Source organism: Cetorhinus maximus, chromosome 23, assembly GCF_964194155.1.
Source record: "Cetorhinus maximus chromosome 23, sCetMax3.hap1.1, whole genome shotgun sequence".
NCBI lineage: Eukaryota > Metazoa > Chordata > Chondrichthyes > Lamniformes > Cetorhinidae > Cetorhinus > Cetorhinus maximus.
Window position 1 is genome coordinate 53,849,610 of NC_135901.1, and position 23,203 is coordinate 53,872,812.

The 23,203-nt window shown below is 43.9% G+C and overlaps 2 protein-coding genes, 5 non-coding genes and 1 pseudogene across 7 annotated transcripts in view; 6 read left to right on the forward strand and 2 right to left on the reverse strand.

The window, feature by feature from the left end:
* LOC144698562 (uncharacterized) overlaps window positions 1-23,203 on the forward strand; it is a 1,040,782-nt gene that overhangs the window by 195,767 nt on the left and 821,812 nt on the right. The window lies entirely within an intron of this gene.
* The window catches only part of LOC144698309 (uncharacterized), a 77,194-nt gene that overhangs the window by 36,390 nt on the left and 17,601 nt on the right, over window positions 1-23,203 (forward strand). The gene's annotated exons all lie outside the window — the stretch shown is intronic.
* The window catches only part of LOC144698310 (uncharacterized), a 78,588-nt pseudogene that overhangs the window by 23,940 nt on the left and 31,445 nt on the right, over window positions 1-23,203 (reverse strand).
* On the forward strand, window positions 6,547-6,628 carry trnas-aga (transfer RNA serine (anticodon AGA)). Its single transcript has one exon. It is a non-coding gene; the product is annotated as a tRNA-Ser (tRNA).
* trnak-cuu (transfer RNA lysine (anticodon CUU)) lies at window positions 9,555-9,623 on the forward strand. The gene has a single exon. It is a non-coding gene; the product is annotated as a tRNA-Lys (tRNA).
* trnas-uga (transfer RNA serine (anticodon UGA)) lies at window positions 10,936-11,017 on the forward strand. Its single transcript has one exon. It is a non-coding gene; the product is annotated as a tRNA-Ser (tRNA).
* On the forward strand, window positions 13,126-13,207 carry trnas-uga (transfer RNA serine (anticodon UGA)). The gene has a single exon. It is a non-coding gene; the product is annotated as a tRNA-Ser (tRNA).
* trnan-guu (transfer RNA asparagine (anticodon GUU)) lies at window positions 20,560-20,633 on the reverse strand. The gene has a single exon. It is a non-coding gene; the product is annotated as a tRNA-Asn (tRNA).

Sequence of the window (23,203 nt, forward strand, 5' to 3'; positions counted from 1 at the left end):
GTTACCGGCTCCACTGTTATCCAGTGAGCTCCCAGGCAAGCGGCTTTTTTTCGAATATTCATTTCAAATGTAATGGGAAAACAATTAGGCCTACCAAGTACCGATATCCAACACACTGGACAACTATGAAGTTATTGGATTCAAACAACTCCATCAATTCTTCCTTCTTCCTCATTTCGACAGTGAGTGAGACAGGGAAAAGCAGAAAAGCAGCAATATTCCGGCCCCGCACTCTCCAATCACCCGCTGCCAGCAGAAAGCAGCGACTGCAGCTTCAATCAGCGGGTTACTGCCCATCCCTGGGACACAAGATACTCCAACCCGGGCCAAACCTCCCAATACACCGAGCACAGGCTCAGGAAAACGCAGGTAGATTATATCCCGGTCACTAAACCTCCGACAGCTTTTACAGAAAACCCGAGTTAGTGAGTCACAAATAAAAGTCACACCAACTTTCTAATCTCTTCCCTGTAAAATTCCTTTACTTTATTGAAAAGCTGACTGTTGTGAATCTGAAAATGAGCACCATGGGATTTGTGTTACCGAGTGACTTGTTTTCCATTGTTTGTCCATCAGGTTTGCAATTCAATTTGTGTTGGATATTGAAGCGAATCTAATTTCAAAATGAGGACACAGAGCAGGTAAGTGTTAAATGCAGAAGAAAATCCTGAGGAAAATCGGTCACAGTATTTGGAAGGAGGTGCAGCTAAGAAGTGGAAGATGTGAATGATGTTATTGATGATTGAGAGGAATGAATTGCAAACTTGGGGCATTCGTGGGCCGATTACGTTTCACACTTTAAAATTCCGACCAAGCTGAGGTATTAGTTGGAAAGCAAGAAAACCATCCATGTATGTTGGGATATGCAGTAGTTGTGCACATTCCCGGCTAGCTCAGCCGGTAGAACATGTGATTCAGGTTCGTGCGTTCCAACCCCAAGCTAGTTGCTTTTTCAAATTCTGACTCATTGTCGTACAGACTGGAAACATTGAACCTGTTTCTCCCTCCAGCTGCTGTCGTTTTTCCAGCATTTTCTGTTTTTGTTTCAGGTTTCCATCATTCGCAGTAATTTGTTTTTATCTTTTTACTTTTACATTTTCCTGCTTCAAAAAACACCAACTAATCACTGCGGCTCCTGTGAAACTTACAAGGCAGAAATTCATCTCTGAAAACAACTGACACACATCAAATTCAAAGTACTTTCATGTTGCATCTCTTTCTGCTTCTGTCCCTGCCTCGCCTCCAGCTCCCTCTATCTGTCCAGCTCCCAGGTAAATTAGCTGCTTGATGCAGACACAGTCAGTTCGTGGGAATGGGTAAAAATCGTGAGTAAAGAGACACCTGGATCTCATCTTCCTGGTTCTCCCAGATACAGGAATGTGCACAGTCCCTATTACCCACAGTCACTCTCCTCCCAGTTGTTCAGCTTTTTAATTGATTTTCACAGTGGGTTTCAATGTGAAGAAAGCAGAGCTGTGATAAGCTGATATTGTTCAGCAGATGTACTGCAAGAAGGTACATAACAGGCTGATGATAACAGTGCTCTTTGGACGCAGTGAGCTCTAGTGAAGGATTGGCACCATTAATGTATCGTTCAATTAGTCTCTCGACAAATCTCGTGCTGGAAATGACAAGAAAACTCACTGAATTTGCTCCGTGTTTTGGTTTCAAAAGAGCCGAATACAAGGTAAGAAAGTACATCTCACTCGAGTGGGTGACAAAATGGCAGAATGACTCGTGCTATTGGCAAAAATAAAATTATAGAAAGTCACAGCACAGAAAGTGGCCATTCGGCCGGGCGTGCTGCTTTCAAAGAGCAGTAGTGATTGGTTGATACATCAGGAATGATATTTGTGCCAGTGCAAACTGTAGGCAGCAAAATTTGCACGTTTCCCATCCATATTTTGCCTCACACCAACATTCCTATGATCAGTTTAATACCCTCACTCCACTTGAACCAAGTGAGATGATTTCCAGCTCTGAGGCGAAACTTAAACTCTCACTCATCTGATTCTGGTGGAGCTTTTAAACTTTCCCAATTAATGAATAATCAACACTCGTTCGAACAAACTCAATAAATCGACAACCCCTGACTGGGAATCGAACCCGAGCCGCGGCGGTTTGAGCGCTGAATCCTAACCACTAGATAACCAGGGAAGGTGCACCAGCATTTTTCGATTCGGCTTATCTACGCTGCTTTTAGCTATCGTGTTTCAGTTCAGATCTCTTTCACCACAAAACTGCCTGTTTAGGTTCAACACAAAGGACTTCTTCAGCCAAGGAAAATAACGGTTGCTGTGAGCTGGAACATGAAATTGACAGTAAAGTGAAATCGTCCCACAAGCTGCTCATGTGCAACTTTAAATTTCTAAAACCCTCCACCCTTCTCGCTGTTGGTCAAATGAAAGCGCCGATTCCCATTCACTGGACATCAGAGTAACTACCAATAAAGCTGGACAGGTGGATTATGGAGGCTACTTTTGACTTTTTTTTCATTCCCGATCTCTTTCACCAGAGACAACTTTCTCTGACCAAATGGCCTGTGTCAGATGAACACAAGTGACATCTTCACCAATGAGAAGAACCATTGCTGTTAGCTGGAACATGAAATAGATACTTTCCTCCTTTAAGACAGTTCTTAAAGCCTCCCACTTTGACCTAGATTTTAGTCATCTGACCGAATATGAGGCTCGGTGTCACACTTTGTTATATAATGCTCCTGGGGAACGCCTTGTGAAGGTTTCATTAGGTTAAATGCGCTTTATAATTTAAGTTGTTGTTGTTTTTGGATATATATAGAAAGGGTCACTCTCCAGTTTTATCTTTCACGCTGATGATTGTCGCTGCTACATTTTAACATGAATTCGCACAACTAATGTGAGTCAAGTTTGCAACGTTAAAATCGTTTTCACCACCTCAGGGAACTGAACCACATTGACAATCACAGACACAGAGATATACACCGAGAGTGACAGAGGCCTAAGGAGAAACACTCCCAGAAAGCAAGGATGTCACCAACTTGGCTCAATGTTTGTTCCATTTCCGAAAGCAAATTTCCTGAATGCTGAGAAATGAATGGGAATCAGAAAATACAGGAGTATTTGGATGGGTTTCCTTCTATTTAACTGATAATTAAACTGGTTAAATTCAAAAATGGTGAAAACTTTAGTCAGCAGGATTCCAACCCTTGTGTTCATATTTACAACAAACGTTAATTATCTAAATTTCGCTCATACTAAAATAAACAAGCCTGGATAACGTTCTTGCCAGGTTTCAAACCGCAGCTCCATCATACGTGAAGCGAATATGACCCCCACTCGCCTCTATAAACCCTGCGCTGTGAAGGTCCCAATGGAGCTGTCTGGAATGTTAAACGGTGACGTCATGCAGCACCACTTTGGGTCTTTGTTTTGAAGAAATGGAATTCGGCTGTTCACATTAGGAATGCTGGAGACAGACTGATCAACAATGTCATCATCAAATGGCACAGCTCAGTAAGAGGACCTTCCACACATCTTGTCTATATCAGTTTTGTACAAAGAGCTTTATAATTAATGACAGTTTCCTTCTCTTTCTCCTTAACCCTGTTTTTATTTCACTTTCAAGCCATTGTCCAATTCCCATTTGGAAACTCGGTGTTAAGGAAACCAATATTGGAAGCTTCAGCTGGTTCCTCATCTGAGCAAATACGTCAGACTTGCTCCAGACACTGACGTTTGCAGCGCTTTAATTTGGTTAGGAGAACAAGGCAATATAATTTGCAGGCTAACCTGAATGTTTTTTAAAAATCATTCATGGGATGTGGGCTTCGCTGTCTGGGCCAGCATTTAATGCCCATCCCTATTTGCCCTTGGGAAGATTGTCTGCCTTCTTGAACAGCTGCAGTCCATGTGGTGTAGGTACACCCACAGTGCTGTTAGGAAGGCCAGAACAAATTAAATGTAAAATAAAACTTATCTTACTCCACCCTACAATGCATCTTATCCTCATTTTGGAACAGTAGCCCAACTGAACAAAAGTTTATTTGTTCCACTTAACAGAGCAGCATTCTCTTGTCCTTCCATGATAAGATTGTCATTTTAGTTCTGATTATGGGGCAACCTTTGTGTAGTGAACTAGCATCCACTAGGAACTGGGTTGTGAACTAGCATCCACTAGGAACTGGGTTGTGAACTAGCATCCACTAGGAACTGGGTTGTGAACTAGCATCCACTAGGATCTGGGTTGTGAACTAGCATTCACGAGGAACTGGGCTGTGAACTAGCATCCACTAGGAACTGGGTTGTGAACTAGCATCCACTAGGAACTGGGTTGTGAACTAGCATCCACTAGGAACTGGGCTCTGAACTAGCATCCACTAGGAACTGGGTTGTGAACTAGCATCCACTAGGAACTGGGTTGTGAACTAGCATCCACTAGGAACTGAGTTGTGAACTAGCATCCACTAGGAACTGGGCTGTGAACTAGCATCCACTAGGAACTGGGTTGTGAACTAGCATCCACTAGGAACTGGGTTGTGAACTAGCATCCACTAGGAACTGGGTTGTGAACTAGCATCCACTAGGAACTGGGTTGTGAACTAGCATCCACTAGGAACTGGGCTGTGAACTAGCATCCACTAGGAACTGGGCTGTGAACTAGCATCCACTAGGAACTGGGTTGTGACCTAGCATCCACTAGGAACTGGGTTGTGAACTAGCATCCACTAGGAACTGGGTTGTGAACTAGCATCCACTAGGAACTGGGTTGTGAACTAGCATCCACTAGGAACTGGGCTGAGACGGTCCAAATACATTTCACGCAGGATCTTGAACCAGTGACAGTGAAGGAACGCCGATAAATTTCCAAGTCAAGATGGTGAGTGACTTGAAAGGGAACTTCCAGGTGTTGGTGTTCCCATCTATCTTCTGCCTTTGTCCTTCTAGCTGGCAATGGTCGTGGGTTTGGATGCTGCTGACTAAGGAGCCTTGGTGAATTACTGCAGTGCATCTTGTAGATGGTACACACTGCTGCCACTGCGCGTCGATGGTGAAGAGAGTGAATGTGGATGTGGTGCTAGTCCAGCAGACTGCTTTGCCCTGGATGGTGTCCATTTTCTTCAGTGTTGTGGGAGCTGCACTCCTCCAGGCAAGTCGGGAGTATTACATCAGACTCCAAACTTGTGTCTTGTAGATGGTGGACAGGCTTCGGGGAGTCAGGAGGTGAGTTACTCATTGCACGACTCCTAGCCTCTGACCTGCTCTTGTAGCCACAGTGTTTGCACGGCTAGTCCAGTTCAGTTCCTGGTCAATGTTAACCCCCAGGGCACTGATAGTGAGGGATTTGTGATGGTAACGCCATTGAACATCAAGGGGCAATGGTTGATCCTCTCTTGTTGGAGATGGCCATTACCTGACACTTGTGTGCTGTGAATGTTTCTTGCTAATTGTCAGCCCAAGCCTGGATATTATCCAAGCCTTGTTGCATTTGGACATGAACTGCTTCAGTATCTGAAGAGTCGGGTATAAGACCATAAGGCCATAAGACATAGGAGCAGAAATTAGGCCATTGGGCCCATCGAGTCTGTTTCCCCATTCAATCATGGCTGATAGGTTTCTCAACCCCATTCTCCCGCCTTTTCCCCGTAACCTTTGATCCCCTTACCAATCAAGAACCTATCTATCTCTGTCTTAAATACACTCAATGACCTGGCCTCCACAGCCTTCTGTGGCAATGATTTCCATCGTTTAACCACTCTTTGGCTAAAGAAGTTTCTCCTCATCTCTACTATAAAAGGTCTTCCCTTTACTCTGAGGCTGTGCCCTCGGGTCCTAGTCTCTCCTACTAATGGAAACATCTGCCCCACGTACGGGTATGGTGCTGAACATTGTGCAAATCATCAGTGAATATCCCCACTTCTGATCTTATGATGGAAGGAAGGTCACTGGTCAAACAGTTGAAGATGGTTGGGTCGAGGATACTACCCTGAGGAAGTCCTGCAGTGATGTACTGGAGCTAAGATGGCTAACCTCCAACAACCACCATCATCTCGCTTTGTGCTCGGTCTGACTCCAACAAGCCGGGAGTATCCCTCTGATTCCCATTGACTCCAGTTTTGCTAGGTCTCCTTGATGTCACACTCGATCAAATGCTGCCTTGATGTCAAGGACAGTCACTTACACCGCATTTCGGGAGTTCAGCTCTTTTGCCTATGTCTGAACCAAGGCTGTAATAAGTTCAGGAGCTGAGTGGCCCTTGTGGAACCCAAACTGGGCATCAGTGAGCAAGTTGTTGCTCAGTCAGTGCCGCCTGTAGCACTGTTGATGACCCCTTCCATTACTTTACTGATGACGGAGAGGAGACTGATGGGGCGGTAATTGGCCGGGTTGGATCATTCTCACTCTTTCATTCACAGTTTGGATGGGAGAACGAGGAGATACAGTATAAATTGCAGGGTTCTGGGGAAAAAGTTAGGTAATGGCAATGACAGGACCGGCAGAAAGACCGTTTTCTCTGCTGTAACTTTTATAATTTCATACAAATAATAGTGATGCAGGTGTAACAGCTGTAGTCGTGGCCGAGTGGTTAAGGCGATGGATTAGAAATCCATTGGGGTTACCCCGCGCAGGTTCGAATCCTGCCGACTACGTTTCTCATTACTTCTGGTTTTAACCGGGCACAGACAGAATTAATTATCGTTTGAATCGAGGAAAAGCGCTCCAAACATATCCGTGATCTCTCATTTCCATTCATTTGTCAGCCTTCTGCAAATCTCCAGTGGGAAATGGAAAAAACAAACTGAGCCAATTTGGTGACATGACTTCATTCTGGCATTTGTCCCTCCTTCGGCCTCTGTCACTCTCGGTGTTTTTCTCTGTGTGGGTCAATGTGGTTCAGTTCCCCGAACACAAACTGTATTCACATTAGTTGTGTAACTTCACATTTCAATATTACAGCGAAAGATATCAGGATGAAAGAGGGAAGAGGAGTTTATCTCTTTCTATCCATGGGCTACAACAACAACTTATATTTTTAAAGCTCTTTTTACCTAATGAAACGTCACAAGGCGTTTCCCAGGAGCATTATATAACCAAGTGTGACACCGAGCCTCATATTCGGTCAGGTGACTAAAAGTTGGGTCAAAGGGTGAGGCTTTAAGAACTGTTGTAAAGGAGGAAAGTATCGATTTCACGTTCCGGCTAAAAGCAACGGTCATTCTCATTGGCTGAAGACGTCACTTGTGTTCACACGATAGAGGCCATTTGGCCAAAGAAACTTGCTTCTGGTGTAAGATATCTGGAATGGAAAAATGCCATAAGCAACCTATATGTGTCCAAATGCTGTGTTAGTGGTTAAAATGCCGCAAATTTACCAGCACAACTTGCGTTCGATTCCTGGTTAGGGAGTTGAAGCTTATTCCTCCTGGGCGAGCTGATCAAATCAATGTGATTGATTTGCTGGTTGAAAATAACACCGTTTACCTCTGCCAGAATTGTTGGAGTGAGAGTGGAATTTTCACATCAGAGCTGGAAAAGTCACAAGGGCAAAACTCGGGAATAAATCCTGATTCGGAATGAGGGGGTGAAAATAAAAGAGAAGGGCTGTGATAGGTTACAAAGCACTGACTATAGAGCTGGTGGTGCGAGGCAGTATATTATTCCTCTATTACCCATGTCATATGCAGGTCTAATTTCCTGATTTATGCCTTGCCCAACATTATCACTACAGTTTGGTGGCCTATAAACAACTTCCACCAATGTTTGCTGTTTCTTAGCTCCACCCAAACTGATTCTACATCTTGACCCTTCAATCTAAGACCCTCTCTCACCGATGTACTGATCTCGCTCCTTATTAACAGCGCGACCCCGCTTCGTTTTCCTTTTTGCCCAGTCTTCCGAAATGACTGACATCTTTGATTATTCAGATCAACCAATTACACTGTTGTTTGGAAGCAGTACACAGGGCCGAATGGCCTCTTTCCTTGTTGTAACTTTCTGTCATGTTATGTTTCCTAACACCACGGTTAAGATGAACTTTCTTGTCTTCCATGTGATGCTTTCAAATTAAGACAATAAGCAAATTCAGCGAGTTTCCTTGTCATTTCTAGCACAGAATTTGGAACCGGATTCGTTGAATGACATTTAAATGGTTTCAATCGTCAGATGCAGCTCACCGAGCCCCAACAAGCACTGTGAGCATCAGCCTGTTATATACATACTTGCTGTACATCTTCTGAGCTATAAGCTGATCACAGCTCCACTTTCTGCTTATTGAAGGACATGGCAAAAATATTCACAATTTCAAATCTTAACAACGTGCACATTTGTGAATTTCTGTGTGTGTGTCAATGTGGTTCAGTCTCTCGTTTTTATTCATGTTAGTCCTGTAGCTTCATATTAAGATGGTACAGAGAGAAAAAAAAGCAGTTTTAAAAGATGCAACTGGATATTTCTTTGAGTGGAGACTGTTCAGTAACTGGACGTACGGATGTTACAAAGTGGATGATGATTGAAGTTTTCACATGATCTTATTCAGTAGCTGAAGATGCTCGAATGGCCAATTCCTGATGATAATTTTTTAATGTTCTAATTCAGTGTCAATGTTGGTGAAGACAATGTTTGTGTCTAATCTGAATGTGGTAGTGAGGCCGAGCGGGCTCAGGTTTCGATCTCGCTGCTGACTTGAGCTTCACTCTCACCGCTGCCAAACTTTCTGGTGGTTGGTTATTTGAGGCGCTTCCCAAAAATTCTCCGTGCGCTAAAGGAGCAGCTGAGCTGTGCCGTGTTGTATTTCAGTTGGAAGAATGAGGAGAGACAGTGTAAATCCCAGGGTGACTGGGAAAAGATGAGGCAATGGCACGGACTGGAAGACCTTCTTTCACTGGGACTCCCTGTATTCATTCTATTATTTTAAACAAACAACATGCAGCCTTTACACAGTTGTTCTGGCCGAGTGCTTAAGGCGTTTTTCTACATGGTTCCAATCCTGCCAACTCCCCTTCTTCTCATTCCTGATTGACATAAACTGTCTGCAGAATAAATTGGCTGTTAAATGGAAAAAAAACCACCCAAACCCACGGTGTTTCTTACTTCTGTTCATCTACAAACATTCAATACATTTTGCCCCTGAAATGGAACAATAATTGTCCAAGTTGGTGACAACCTTGCTTTCTGTGTGTTTGTCTCTCCTTTGGCTTCCGTCACTCTCGGTGTAAGTGTCTGTGTGCGTTGCTCTGTGTGTGTTAATGTGGTTCAGTTCCCCGAGGGGCGAACACACATTCATCATCACAAACTTAACTCACATTAGTAGTGCAGCTTCATATTAAAATGTCAAAGAGAAAAATATCAGGATGAACGATGCAAGTGGAGTTTGCAATGTTTGGAAGGAGGTGCAGCTAAGAAGTGGAAGATGTGAATGATGTTATTGATGATTGAGAGGAATGTATTGTAACCTTGGGGCTTTTGTCGCTCGATTACCTTCGACACTTTGAAATTCAGAACAAGCTGAGGCTCCAGGTGGAAAACAATATTGATCTCCCTGAATTTTTGCGTAGGAAGCAAGCACCGTGTGTGCCCGGCTAGCTCAGTCGGTAGAGCATGAGACTCTTAATCTCAGGGTCGTGGGTTCGAGCCCCACGGGCGCCGGCTCGTTTTTAAAGCTTTGCTGTTTTCATGGGTGATCCCCAGCTCCCCATTCCTCCGGCAGTGTCACCGCTCAAACTGAGTCTCTCTCCATCCCACTTTGTTAATGTCACAACCGCTGATGTCCGAACAAAAACTGCCATTGGCTTCACTGGAAGTCGAAGAGTTTCGTGTAGAGGGTTTGGTGCTTTCATAGCTCGCAGCCCAGGTTCAATTCCCAGTCAGGGAAAAACTTATTTCTTACCTCTGTGTGAACTGTCTCAATGCACAGGAATTCCTCGTGTAAACTCTTAAAACGTACCTGAAATTCACTGTAAGGGAGAGTGAAGTGATTCACGTTGGTCGGAAGAATGAGGACAGGCAACATCACATAAAGTGTACAGCTTTAAAGGGTTTTCTCTGTTACTCAGCGAGTGGTTTGGATCTGGAATGCACGACATGAGAGTGCGGGGGAGGCAGATACAATCGAGGATTTCAAAAGAGAATTGGACAGAAAATGCAGGTCTCCGGGGAAAAGGAGGGGGAGTGGGACCAGGTGAGTTAGTTTCCAGAAGAGTGAGAGATCTCCCTTTTCAGATGGAGATGAGGAGATTTTTTCTCACGCCGAGGGCCGTTAGCCTGTGGAATTATTTTCCCCAGAAAGCAGTGGAGTCTGGGTCACTGAATTTATTCAAGGCAGAATTAGACAGGTTTTTGATTGAGAAGGGGTTATGGGGGTTTGGGGCAAACAAAAAGGTGGAGTTGAGACCACAACCTGATCAGCAATGAGCTTATTGAATGGTGGAGCAGACGCAAAGGGCCGAATGGCCTCCTCCTGATGCTAAATCCTATATTCCAATGACCCGGGCTGAATGGGCTCTATCTGTGGTGTAACATTAGCTGTCATTCTGTGATATTATGAGGGGCTCCAGGGGCAAAATGGTTCCATTCCTACTCCTATTTCTTATGGTCTAATTCAGCACTGATACCACTCAAGGCAATGGTTACGGTGGTTCTGTTTGCTGTGTAGGTGCGTGTCCGAGCGGCCCAAGGCCTCTAAATTTGTTTGTAGTGTTTCATGAAACGCGGGTTTTAGTGTCTTATGGACCGCGGGTTCAAATCCCACTGCGATCGAAATTTCAATTAGTTTGTCTTCTTCGAAAATCCATTGGGATGCGCTCGGGGCAGCTGACGCCTGCGGTGCTTTATTTTGGTAGGAAGAACGAGGAGAGGCGATAAAAATTGCAGGGTGACCGGAAGTGGGTGGGGCCAAGTGCCAGCTTTTCCCACTGGAACCATTCAGCAATTTTAGCTCAACAACGTTCATGCTTCTGTAGTAGTCGTGGCCGAGTGGTTAAGGCGATGGATTTGAAATCCATTGTGGTTTCCCCACGCAGGTTCGAATCCTGCCGACTGCGCTGTTTCCATGTTTGTCCTTTTCTCTGTCTCGACAGCTAATTGCTGGTGAAATGAAATCAGAAGCTTCCAAATACTCCCGTGTTTTTTCCCGCTTCACTTGCGCGCTCTTTCATCTCCGTTCATCTGAAAGTATTCACCAAATCGCCAGAAATGGAAAAAAACTGTTGGTGCCATGGGTGTTTGTCTCTCTTTAGGCCTCTGTCATTCTCGGTGCATATATCTGTGTGTCTTCCTCTGAGTGTGTCAGTGTGCTTCAGTTCACCGAGGGGTGAACACATTTTTACCATCGCAAATTTTTTCACTTTTGTAATGTATCTTCGTGGTAAATGGTACAGGGAATAACAACAGATTTAAATGTTGCAAGTTATGATTGCCACTTCTTGTGTTTATTTTTGAGTGCAGACTGCTTGTTGACTCAGTGCCCGAATGTTACACAGCGGAGGATGATTGAAATTTTCACTGAGCAACATTTAAACAGACAGTGGATTGCCCTTGTGTCCTTTTCATGTAATCAGTATGTGGGAGAGCCAGGAAGAGAGATCCTGTTTTATCTTTACTCTGTCATCTGTGCACCCCTCCCTTGTGGAAGCTTTGGAACTTCCATTTCCTGTCCCTGATTTCCAGGGAAAGCTTGGGTTCATGAACTGACTGTGTCTGCATCAAGCAGCTAATTGGCCTGGGAGCTGGACGGGCAGAGGGAGCAGGAGGAGAGGCAGTGACAGAAGCAGAAACAGATGTGACATGACAGTGTTTGGAATTTGATGTGTCTCTGTTACTTTCACTGATGAATTTCTGCCGCGTGTTCCCTTGTCAGTTTCACAGGAGCCACAGTGATGAGGTTGGTGGGTTTTGAAAATTGAAATTTACACAGGAGCAGCTTGTGGGACTATTTCACCTCACTGTCGATTTCATGTTCCAGCTCCCAGAAACGGTTGTCCTCATTGGCTGAACAATTGCCATTGAACAAGCCCTTCCTGTTCCAAGTAAGCGCACCATTTTGTAGGACAAAGTTATCCCTCGTGAAGCGGGTCTGAAGTGAGGAAATGTCAAAATTGGAGTGGACGAGCCATTCTGCAAGGCTTGTGAACAGCGTTCGGAACGAGGAGGTGAAGGAAAAAACACACACGGGCTGTGAATGGTTGTTTGGTGGAAAACTGAGTAGAGGGATAGAGTGACGTGGGACTGTATGTACACAAATCTTCGAAGGTAGCAGGACAAGTTGATCTCTCTGCTTTCTTTAAAATAGCTCATGTGGTCCTTGGCTTCATTAATGGAGGCTTGGAGTTCAAAAGCAAACTGATGGTGCTGAATCTTTGTAAACCATTTACTGAACCTCAGCTGAAATATTATGTTCACACTTTGGGAAAGATGTCAAGTCTTTGGAGAGATTACGGGCAGTATTCACATGAACTGTGTCAGGGATAAGCTATTTCAATCATGTGGAGAGGTGGCAGAATCTGGTATTATTCTCACAGGATGGAGGAAACAGAAATGGGAATTTGGTCCAACTAGTCCGCTCCGGGGTTTATGATCCACTTCAGCGTCCTCCAGTTTTCCTTCATTTAAATCTACAATTATAACTGTCTATTCCCTTCTCCCTTAAATTCTTGCGTAGTTTCCACTTAAATCTATCTGTACAATTCACTTCGACCACTCCCTGTGGCATCGGGTTCCACATTCCCACCACTCTCTGGGTAAAGAAGCTATTCCACTATTTCACCTCACTGTTAACTTCATGTTAATGTCTAACACACTCGATGCTGTTATTGGCTGAACAAGTCTTCTGTGTTTGTACTAAACACGCTCCCACTCCTGGCCCTCCTCAGGGAATGTTGTTTTCTTGTTGCTATGTGAACTGTCACAATGAACTGTTCCTGGAGTCTCTTTTCCCTGGGATCTACAAAACCCATCACTTCTCTTCCTCTCTCATTCTCACTCTTTCATTCCCAGTTTGGGAGGGAGAACGAGGAGGGACAGTATAATTTGCAGGGTTATGGGGAAAAGGTTGGGTTATGGCAGTGACAGGGCGGGAAGAAGACCCTCTTTCTCTGCTGTAACTATCCTATGATTTCATATATGAAATATATATATTTCACTGTCCAGGTCTGTAGTCGTGGCCGAGTGGTTAAGGCGATGGATTTGAAATCCATTGGGGTTACCCCGCGCAGGTTCAAATCCTGCCGACTACGTTTTCCATTATTTCTGATTTTAACCATTGATCTCAGAAACAGTAAATTGAATCGACATTTTCACAACACCTGCAGTAGCAAAGTTTGACCAGTGGGTGGCAGTGAAACCGTGATTGTTCACATCACATGAAGCAGGCGCTGTCTCAATTACTACTGCATTTGGCAGTGTCTCTGTTCATATTAAATTAGACGCCGTTTCTGTTTCTATTACACTAGGACATGTCTCTGATCATATTAGAGAAGGTCATCTCTCAGTTGTTTCTGTAATTGGATCAGCCACAGTTGTTTATGCACTGGACTAGGGCCACAATACACTTGGCACTATCTCAGTCATGACTGCACTGAAGCAGGTCTTGGCTAAACTTACAATAAGCCATGCACCAGTTGGCACTGCACTAGAGCTTGTCTCTGGTTATAGAAAACTAGAACATGTTTTTATTTGCATTTCACAAGACTCTGTCTCCAGTAGAACCTGCCATGTGTCTATCAAACTGAACCTTGTCTAGGTTAATTCCCGTCTTTGCTTCAGTAACATTAGATGTTGTTTCTATTATTACTGCACTAGTAATGTCTCTGCTTAAATTTCTCTAGGCCCTGTCTCATTAATTACCACGCCAGGCTCTGTCTCTGTTGTTATTGCACTAGCCTATGTCTCTATAAGGTGGACGTCGAGCTCGAAATGGGCCTCTGACTTTGGCCTAAAACTAGAAGTTTCCCATTGACCCTTTGTTCCACGCAGCTACTGACATTCATTTTCATTACAGCCAACAGTATTACAGATGAGACATCGCCTGTTTTGTGTGTGTGTGTGAAAGGAAATCACGCTGCATCATTCCACAAATATAAAAGATTTATCTCCACCAGAATGTTTCCGTTTGTTTTTATTCTCTCTTTTTCAAACTGTGACTACAGATCGCCTAATACCGCAAATATTCATTGGTGGTATATTCTGTTGTGTGCTCTTGTTTAGAAATTCATGTCCTACCAACCATTTCTTTGGTAAGACGGGCACGGAGAATGCTGCGGAGAGTAATTCACCTATTGAATCCCCAAACTCGCCCAGCACCTACAAGGCTCAATTCAGGAGTCTCCACTTGCTTGGGTGAGCGCGGCTCCAGCAACACACTGTTGGCTCCAGCTCGACACCATCCAGCACAAAGTAGCCCACTTGTTGACACCTCACCTCTCACCTTCACCATTCACTCCCTCCACCACCGACGCACAGTAGCAGCAGTGTGTACCATCTACAAGATGCACTGCAGGAACTCATCAAGGCTCCTTCGACTGCACCTTCCAAATCCACGACCACTACCATTTAGAAGGTTAATGGCAGCAGATAGATGGGAACACTAGTACCTGGTACATTAAGTCCCCATAATAAATGGAAAGGGGAACAGGATAACGTTCCACGTGGATGATATTTGATCGGCCTGGAGATGTCTGAGAGGGAGAACAGGGAGTTAAAGGATGCGACATGAAAGCGGCAGAACTTGATGTGTGTCAGTTGCTTTCTGTGATGAATGTCTGCCATGGTAATGTGAAAGATTTTACTGCCGACTGTTTACACTGACACAAATATCACTCCTGGCTAATCAATCACAACTGCCCTTTGAAAGCAGCGCGCCAGGCCGAATGGCCTCTTTCTTTGCTGTAACTGTCTATAATTTTACCTTTTCCAGCATCACGGTTGCTTCTTTCACTATCATTCCGACATTTTATTGCACACTATGAGGGAAAGTACTTTCTTACCTTCTATCCGACGCTTTTGAAGTCAAGACACAGAGCAATTTCAGGGGGTTTTCTTGTTATTTCTGGCACGGGATTTGGAATAAGACCAGTTGAACGACAGTTTATTGGTGCCAATCCTCACCCCTTAAAAAGAATGGGTGTCATTAGCTGAAGATGTCGTTTGAGTTCTAGTTAAACACAAAATTCCGTAGGAAAAAATTGTCTCTGGTGAAATTGTCTGAAGAAATGGCAAATGTGGCTCAGATAAAGCACGTTGCAAGAGTTATAGACAGCTGTCCCCGTGATTTAGAGGTGAGGATTCGGCCCTTGTGCTGCCGCGGTCCAGGATCGTTTCCTGGTCAGAGAATGAAGATTTATTGATCTGGCACAAACTCTTAAAACAGGCCTGATTTACTTATTGATTGAAAACCGAAACACACAACAGCTCCGCCCGAATCAGTGGAGTGAGAGTTGAAGTTTCACATCAGAGCTGCAAATGTCACACGTGGAACAACTTCGAGAAGAAATACAGTTCCTAATGTCCGAGGGATATGAGTTTGGACTATTTGTATTTACAAATTATCTCTCTCCAGCGTCCATTTCCTTAAACACTCGACCATAAGGACCCGGTGAATGTCTGTTTAAATGTTGCTCGGTGAAAATTTCAAACACCTTCCACTTTGTAACATAGACACTTAGTAGCTGAACAGTTTTCACTCAAAAAAATACAGAAAAAAATTCCTCTTCAAACTTTTAAATTTATTTTTATTTTCTCTCTACGATTTTAATATGAAGCCACACAACTAAGGTGAATGAAGTATGGATTATCAAAAATGGGGAACGGAACCACATTGACACAGACAGAGGAACACACACAGACATATACACCGAGAGTGACAGAGGCCTGAGGAGAGACAAACACCCAGAAAGAAAGGATGTCACCAACTGGCTCAGTTTGTTCCATTTGTGACTGCAGATTTCGTGAATCCATACAGATTAATTTAAATAAGAAAGCGCGGGTGTTTTTGTTTTATTCTATTTACCCGATAATTAATCCTGTTGGTACCTGGTAAAAATCGGGAATAATAAGAACCATAGTCAGCAGGATTGCAACCTACATTGGGAAGGCCCTATAGATCTTGAAACCATCGCTTCGAACACTTGTCCACGACTAACAGCACATCCATAGTCCAAGCGCGCTCATATCAAATCAGAGATGGTGACAAAATAAGTCACTCGGCCAATTGTGTCTGTACTGGCTCTCTGGAAGAGCAACTCAACCAATTCCACAGACCCGCCTTTCCTCCACAGCAATTTGTATTTGTATTGCCTCCCCCCGTTCTTCCAAACAAAATCAAGGACCGCAATCCGCACGCTCTCCCCGCACACACCACCACCCCCTCCCCCGCCACCCACCCACCCTCACGCTCTCCCGCCCGGCATTAAACTGGAGTTGCCTCTTGTCCACCCAAACAGAATTCCTAAAGTGCCCGAAAGGGGGAAGCATCTGAAACTTTGGCAGCCGCGGGATCCAGACCCACTCCGCCAGAGACTGGAACCTGAATCCAGCTGTCCCGTTTGTAGAGCACATTGAATCAGATTGTAGATATCAGCACAGAAATAACGAGGGTATCTTGATAAGAAAAAATGTGTTGTTTTAAATTCGCTATGAAATCAATTGCATAAATCAATTATGTTTATGTCAAAAAGTATATATAGAACTGCAGCAGCGAAAGCGCCAATTCCTAATCACCTCTGCACCAGAGAAACTGTTTGCAAACCTCACAACCGGCTGATCTGTGCTACCTGTGCCTTTTATTCTCATTCCAGTCCTCGCTCACCAGAGACACGTTTCCCCCACAAAATTACATGTTTATATCGAACACAAACGACTTCCTCAGCCAATGACAACAGCGATTGCTGTTAACTGGAACATCATTCATTGTCACGCAGTTCCGGGCTGTCACTGGGTCCTTCAGTAGCAAACAAAATAAAATAAATAACAAAAATTGCCACCTCTGCTGTCACCCAGCGAGTTCCAACTGATACTTGTTTTTTTGTGAAAAGAGGAGTTAGTCCGAATCCCAGCGCTGCCACAGTTTCAGTCACATTCCCCCTTTCAGGCACTTTAGGAAGTTCCTTTAGGTGAGCAAGAGGAGATTCTGGTTTAATGCTCCTTTATTTTGACAGGAAGAACGGGGAGAGGCAATACAAATATAAATGGCTGCGGGGGAAATTCGAGTGTGTGGAATCGGGTGAGTTGTTCTTCCAAAGATCCAGCACAGGCGCGATGGGCCGAGTGACTTACTTTTTCGCCATCTCTGATTTGATAAGAACACCTTTGAGCTCGGAGCAGCTGTTGGTCATAACTCAATGTTTAAGGTGATGGATTTGAAATCCACTGGTGTCTCCCCCTGTCGGTTTGAATCCTGCTGACTCCAGTTCTCATTATTCCTCATTTCAACCAGATGTCACCAACCTCATCCCTGCGGCTCCTGTGAAACTGACAAGGCGACACGCGGCAGAAATTCATCACTGAAAGTAACTGACACACATCAAATTCTGCCACTTTCATGTCCCATCTTTTAACTTCCTGTTCTCCCTCTCAGACATTTCCAGGTCTATCAAATGTCATCTACCTGAAATGTTATCCTGGTCCTCGTCCACTGAATGTGGTCGACTTTCCGTGCGTTCGATTTGGCAGTTGGCTCCATAGCTCAGTGGTTAGACCCCTGGTTTCATAAACTAGGGGTCGCGAGTTCAACTCTCGCTGCAGCCTGTGGTTTAGGTGATGAAACCAAGTTCTGTGGAAAAGTGGGCGATGGGTTGGATAATGCTGCAAAACAATATTGATCCTTGAAAAGCTGCCGTTCCCAGAACTACACACGGTCCTCCAGGTGTGATCCAACCTGGGCTTCGTGTAGCTGTAGTAAACCTTTCCCTCTTTTCTGTAACGGGTTGTGCAACAAGAGGAATTAGTTTGTAGATATGGAATGAAGAGTACTCTTTATTCTAACTATTTCTTTTTATTTCGAAGACCATATATGAATCCCCAGCACAACTCTCCGTGTAATTGGGTCAGGGAAACTTTGTTAGTTTTCACACACTGTGCATGGACACTGCAGAAGCTCCTGCACCTCTTTCAACATTGGTTTTCTTCAATCAGTTTTCAAAAGGGGATTGGGCAATTATTTGAAATGGAAAATAAAACTGCAGGGTTATGAATGAAGAGAATGATATTGGAACTAAGTGGAAGAAAGAACACACCCGATGGGTCGAATGGCCTCCTAATGAGCTGTGTCAATTTACAATTAGATCAATTTCTCTGCAGCATTCCAAAATGTCCCACTCCAATTCTATTCCTGTAAAACAGGATCTTGCAGTGCAGCATGTCTACACAGTTTGACATTCCATACAAGTCCCTTTGGTTTTTTCTCACAAATTGTTTCTGTAGTGTAGTGGCCTCGCCAGCGATGCCCATATCCCATAAATGATTAGAGAAACAAGTAGTGGTTTCACATTCACTTCACATATGCAAGGTCACCGGTTCGAAAACAGACGGAAACATTATCAAAATTGAGCCATTTAATTGTGAGAAGTTGCGCAATTCCCGTTTGTTGCTAAATAATAGCTCAATACATTATCTCACAGCCATTTGACATTGGCACTTCCCCAGGCTTTGACTGATTTTCTCCAAAAGGCATGGTTATGAGAAAGAGACAATAAGTCAGACGAATTGCAATAAGATAGTTCACACATGTGTGAAGTGTTGAATAACCTGCTGATGTGTTGTGTCATTCTATGATTCTAATGTCAGGTCAATTTCTCTGCCACATGGCTATGTTTTTCAGCGGAATTGTACTTCCACAAAACATGGTTCGGAAGTGCAGTAAGACGGCACGCCGGTTTGATATTCTAAGTCAGTCCATGTGGTTCTGCCCATTGTTTCTGTAGTGCAGTGGTTACTAAGTAACGCAAAAGGTCCCCTGTCTGGAAATGGGTAGAAACATTATCGAGATTCACACATCTGAGTGTGAGGGAAAGTTCCATAATTCATATTTGTTGTTGAATATTAACTGAATATAGTATCTCATCACCACATTAAATCTTCCCTTCGCCAAGCCTCAAAAAGCCCCCCCAAAATCAGGAGGGATGAAACTGACTAGGCACAAAAAATAACAGTTTCTTTAGTTAACAACAGAAATTAATGAGTTTACAAATGCAAATTCACAGTTACTTACTGACTGAAAGATACTACCAGTGTGATCCAAAAACTAGCGTCATCCTAAAGACAGATGCAACTGATACTATGATTGAACATGAGGGAGTGGGAGAGATGGTAGAAAATCACTTTGTATCACTCTTCATCATGAATCTTCATTCTTTCATGAGCATCGCTGGCCAGCATTTGTTGTCCATCCCGACTTGCCCTTCAACTGTGTAACTTGTTAAAGCGTTTCAGAGGGCAGTTGAGAATCAACCACATCACTGTGGGTCTGGAGTCACGTTCAGGTCAGACCAGATAAGGCCGACCGATTGACTTCCCTAAATGACTGGTGAACCACATGGGTTTGTATGGCAATCAATGATAGTTTCATGGTCATCATGGCTGAGGAAATACTGAGGACATGTCTGATCAGAATAAACATCTTTTGTAAGTTCACCATGAAAGGAATTGCATGAATAACTTATGTTTGTATCGAAAACTGGAGAAGGAACCCTAGTCCAAATCTTAATTTCATTGGGTGAGGGAACTATTCATTAAGGCAAATTGCATGGATTCTGCAGAAACTCCTTCTACAAAGGGGAATTTGGCAATGGTTGAAAGGGAGAAAATTCTGATCCATGGAAAGAGAGAAGGAATTTGGGATTAATTGGCAAGATCTTTGTAAAAAGCTGGTATAAATAAAATGTGCGGAAGGTCCTCCTACTGAACTGTGCCATTTGAAGAGGACATTATTGATCAGTCTGTCTCCAGCATTCCTAATGAGAACAGCCGAATTCCATTTCTTCAAAACAAAGACCCAAAGTGCTGCTGCATGACGTCACCGTTTAACATTCGAGACAGCTCCATTGGGATCCAGGCAGGGAAGTGTTCCTGTAGCGTTGTGGTTACCCCGCTCGTTTCACATGTGTAAGTTACTCCATTCGATGCTCGGGGAAACATTATCACCCAACTGTGTGGAAAAGTTACATCGCTCCCATTCCTGTTTGTTGTTGAATGTGAACTGAATGCTGGATCTTGCAGCCACATTAGATTCGCCCTTCACCATTTCTGAAGATAACATTCAGCAAAATAAGAAGATGTTTCCGCTGGCAGCGGGTGATTGGAGAGTGCGGGGCTGGAATATTGTTATTTTTTCCTGTCTCAGTTACCGTGGAGCGACTAATTGATGGGTTTGTTTCAATCCAATAGCCTCATAGATCTGTATTAATTTAGATGGGGGTACATGATCGTTCATTTTCTTTGTTATATCAGAAATGAATGTCCATAAACAAAGCTTGATGTGGGAGCCGAGTTTGCAACTTGGGGGTGGGGGTGGGAGGATTTTCTTGTGGTTTCAGAGGCCCGAAACAAATCAGAGCGTTAATGAGTAATGACGGGGAGAAAATAGTGACAGCTTCGTCCCTGGGTGGTCTCGAACTACCAACCTTTCAGTTAACAGCCAAACGCGCTGACCAATTGCGCCACAGAGACGTGACGAGATAACATATCCTCTATAAGATATCCTAAACCAATGGCTCAGCGAGTGAAAGCTTCAGATTGCCGCGACTGGAGTGACAATTATTCTTTCTCAGTTTTACTCATCCCAGATAAAAGAGTGGGACATTCATTGTGGATACATGAAAACAGTCTGATCCCACCCACTGCGGACACATCCATGTCACCGGGAACCAGCTCTCCTACAACCGGTGCCGTCTCCCTTCGAGTCTTTCGCTGCCTTGTCTGTTACCAAGTATTCTGATTGTCCTGAAGCCGATATTAGGTTTGAATTCCTGATGTGCAGTAACGAGAATCCTTTCAATGTCTCAGATCAGTTAATTTCACTGATAACATCAGAGTCAGTGTTCCAGCATCTTAAAGAAGGGAAAGGTGCCTTGACTGTCTCTGGTCAGTCGAACAGTTCACCCTTCATTCTCCTCTGATTCCGGTTTCCAAAGAGTTTCTAAAGATTCACAAAGCTGGAGACTGGGTTTTCTTCTTTGGTTCCTTCTCCATTTTCCTACCTGCCAACTGACAATATTTTCCAAAATCTCGTCTCAGTCCTCCGCCTTGCATCTTGTCCAGGGATGAGGAAATTAAGTTTTGTGGAGAGATTATCGAGACCGGGATTGTTCTCTTTACAGCAATGTCGGTTAAATGAAGAATTCATGGATCTGCTCAAAATGATGGGGGTGGGAGGCAACGGGGACGGGGCGGTTTGATGGAGCAGATAGGGAGAGACAGTTTCTACTGACGGGGGTCACTAGCCAGAGGACTGGGATTTAAGATAATTAAAGAAAGACAGACTTGCATTTAGTATAGTGGTTATTACGTTTGCCTAAGAAGTGGTTCGAAATCGGGCAGAAAAATTATCACAATCTGTTCATTCACGTTTGTTGAATATAGTACCTTACAGCCCTGCCTCCTGGTCAATGCTTATAGCGCTTTTCCCGACCAGCGGGCGTCTCAAAGCGCTTTCCAGACAATGAAGGACATTTTGAAGTGTCGCCATTGTTGTGATGTAGGAAACGCGGCAGCCAATTAGCGCTCAGCAAAATCCCACAACCAGCAACGTCACAATGAGCGGATGATGTGTTTTTGTGACGTTGATTGAGGGATGAACAGGACACGTGGCTGTGAGATATTGTATTCCCTTAAGTATCAAATGTGTATTTTTGGGTATTTGCTTACCATTAAATTAACAGATTTTGATCATGTTTCTGTCCAGTTTCAAAGCGGGGACCTTTCACATGTGATAACCACTCCAATACAGAACAATACCTGACAGAGCCAGAGGCACCTACACATCATGTTAAACTGTGAGGTCCTGCAGCAGCACTTTGGGCCTTTGATTTTCGTAAATGGAATTCAGGTGGCAGATTTAGAATTATAATGTCAGCATAACATGGCATAGCACGTGAGGAGACCATTCAACCCATCATATCAATAACAGCTTTTTACAATGTTCTTTCCAATTAGTCTCAATTTCGTTTATTTTCTACATAACCATGATGTTTGACACTTTCAATTCATTGTCCAATTTCCTTTTGAAAACTCTGAGTGAAGAAAAACAATATTGAAAGAGGTGCAGGAGCTTCTGCCGTGTCCATGCTCAGTGTGTGAACATTAACAAAGTTTCCCTGACCCAATGACATGAAGACTTAGGCTGGGGAATCTAAAACAGCTTTCAAAAAAAAAATGAAGTTCATTTCAAATGGAATTTGCAAAGGAATTTTATTCTGACCAAGCATCTCCTTATTTTCCCCTGTCGATATGGACAATCTAATTCCTCTTGCTGTCCAACCTGTTACAGAGGCTGTTATAGAAAAGAGGGAAAGGTTTGCTACAGCTATACAAGGCCCTGGTTAGATCACACCTGGAGGACTGTGTAGAGTTCTGGGAATGGAAACTTATAAAGGATCAATGTTTGCCTTGAAAGGTTCAGAGGAGCCGCATTGATTTGTTGGTGGGTTTTCGAAACTGGAAGCTGTACATCCGCAGTTTGTGGCACTATTTCACCTCACTGTTCACTTCATGTTCATGTCTAACACACTCGATACTGTTATTGGCTGAACAAGTCTTCTGTGTTTGAACTAAACATGCTATAATTCGGCGCTCCCACTCCTGCCGCCCGGGTTTGGCCCTCCTCAGGGAATGTTGTTTTCTTGTTGCTGTGTGAACTGTCACAATGAACTGATCCTGGAGTCTCATTCCTGTGGGATCTACAAAACCCATCACTTCTCTTCCTTTTTCATTCTCACTCTTTGATTTCCAGTTGTGTTGGAAGCACGTGAAACAGCCGCATCATGCATGGCGTAGTCAGTAAAGCAGAGGGTTCTTAATTTTAGGGTCTGGGCTCAAGCCCCAGGATGGACAGCGCCGTTTTTTAAACTTTGCTGCTGTGATGGGTGAATCCCAGCTCCCCATTCCTCCAGCAGTGTCACCGCTCAAACTGAGTCCTTCTCCATCCTCTTTGTTAGTATCACAGTTGCTACTGTGCGAGTGTAAACTGCCTTCGGCTTCACTGGAAGTCGGAAAGCTTTAGTTCTTTCATCCATCCCAGC